The sequence below is a fragment of the Coregonus lavaretus genome (assembly GCF_964263955.1).
Source record: "Coregonus lavaretus genome assembly, contig: HAP1_SCAFFOLD_2971, whole genome shotgun sequence".
NCBI lineage: Eukaryota > Metazoa > Chordata > Actinopteri > Salmoniformes > Salmonidae > Coregonus > Coregonus lavaretus.
The window spans coordinates 1-2,500 of NW_028165521.1; positions in this window are offsets into that span (position 1 = coordinate 1).

Below are 2,500 nucleotides of genomic sequence, written 5' to 3' on the forward strand. Positions count from 1 at the left end.
CATAATAAAGCGCTGCTCTACCTTCTTAACAACACTATCAACAAGGCAGGTCCTACACGCCCCTAGTTTTGTTGCCCTAGTTTCGTCTCCTCACAGTAGAGGAGAGATTGACTTCATCACTACTTGTATTTGTGAGAAGTATTGACATGTTGAATGCACCGAGCTGTCTGTTTGAACTACTAGCACACTAGGTCAGACACCCATGCATACCCCACAAGACATGCCACCAGAGGTCTCTTCACAGTCCCCAAGTCCAGAACAGACTATGGGAGGTGCACAGTACTACATAGAGCCATGACTACATGGAACTCTATTCCACATCAGGTAACTGATGCAAGCAGTAGAATCAGATTTAAAAAACAGATAAAAATACACCTCATGGAACAGCGGGGACTGTGAAGAGACACACACACAGGCACAGACACATGGATACACACACATGATAACATACGCACTATACACACATGGATGTTGTGTTATAGATATATGGTAGTAGAGTAGAGGCCTGAGGGAACACACCTAATGTGTTGTGAAATCTGTTGTGAAATGTAATGTTTTAATTGTATATAACTTTTGTTTTGTGCCTTCATTTTTACTGGACCCCAGGAAGATCCATTATAAACACAAATACAACAACCGGGACTGCTGGTCCTCTGTAGATCAGCTGGTAGAGCGCGGCGCTTGTAACGCCAGGGTAGTGGGTTCGATCCCCGGGACCACCCATACACAAAAAAAATAAAATAAAATGTAAGTGCACATGACTGTAAGTCGCTTTGGATAAAAGCGTCTGCTAAATGGCATATTATTATTATTATTATTATTATTATTATTATTATTATTATTATTATTGCTGGTCTCTACACAAAGCAGGCATATCTTCTCGCGGTTCGGTTGTTTACCACGGCCCGTCTGTAAGCGCCTTATAGCTTCACAACAGAAACGTGTCCAGAGGCTGTTTTAAACTCTACAAAGGGGAGAAAACAACAACCCCCTGTAGACTCCAACTGAACACACTCTAGTTCCCCACAGAAGCCTTGAAGGGGTCCTTTTAATGTCTGTTGGCCCAAAATGAGTTAAAAGAGTTTAAAAGAGAGCAGGGTCAGGCTGAGGCCCAGGGCTAGCTGGAGGACAACACTACAGGCTGAGGCCCAGGGCTAGCTGGAGGACAACACTACAGGCTGAGGCCCAGGGCTAGCTGGAGGACAACACTACAGGCTGAGGCCCAGGGCTAGCTGGAGGACAACACTACAGGCTGAGGCCCAGGGCTAGCTGGAGGACAGCACTACAGGCTGAGGCCCAGGGCTAGCTGGAGGACAGCACTACAGGCTGAGGCCCAGGGCTAGCTGGAGGACAGCACTACAGGCTGAGGCCCAGGGCTAGCTGGAGGACAGCACTACAGGCTGAGGCCCAGGGCTAGCTGGAGGACAACACTACAGGCTGAGGCCCAGGGCTAGCTGGAGGACAGCACTACAGGCTGAGGCCCAGGGCTAGCTGGAGGACAGCACTACAGGCTGAGGCCCAGGGCTAGCTGGAGGACAACACTACAGGCTGAGGCCCAGGGCTAGCTGGAGGACAACACTACAGGCTGAGGCCCAGGGCTAGCTGGAGGACAACACTACAGGCTGAGGCCCAGGGCTAGCTGGAGGACAACACTACAGTCTGAGGCCCAGGGCTAGCTGGAGGACAACACTACAGGCTGAGGCCCAGGGCTAGCTGGAGGACAACACTACAGGCTGAGGCCCAGGGCTAGCTGGAGGACAACACTACAGGCTGAGGCCCAGGGCTAGCTGGAGGACAACACAGGGCTAGCTGGAGGACAACACTACAGGCTGAGGCCCAGGGCTAGCTGGAGGACAACACTACAGGCTGAGGCCCAGGGCTAGCTGGAGGACAACACTACAGGCTGAGGCCCAGGGCTAGCTGGAGGACAACACAGGGCTAGCTGGAGGACAACACTACAGGCTGAGGCCCAGGGCTAGCTGTTGGACAGCAGTAATGTTATTACAGGGATTTGACTGGCTGCTCAGTTTCAGAGACACAGCAGGGCAGAGCAGAGGCCTCCTGGGTCAGGTTAAGGGCAGAGCAGAGGCCTCCTGGGTCAGGTTAAGGGCAGAGCAGAGGCCTCCTGGGTCAGGTTAAGGGCAGAGCAGAGGCCTCCTGGGTCAGGTTAAGGGCAGAGCAGAGACCTCCTGGGTCAGGTTAAGGGCAGAGCAGAGGCCTCCTGGGTCAGGTTAAGGGCAGAGCAGAGGCCTCCTGGGTCAGGTTAAGGGCAGAGCATAGTGATCTCAAGACAAGAACACTGACCAGCTGATTGGCTGGCTGACCATAGGTTGCTGCTCTAACTTCCTAATGTCTGGCTGACTGACTGACTGACTGACTGGTGGACTGGCTGGCTGACTGGCTGACTGGCGGACTGGCTGGCTGACTGACTAACTGACTGACTGACTGGCTGACTGGCTGGCGGACTGGCTGACTGACTGACTGACTGACTGACTGACTG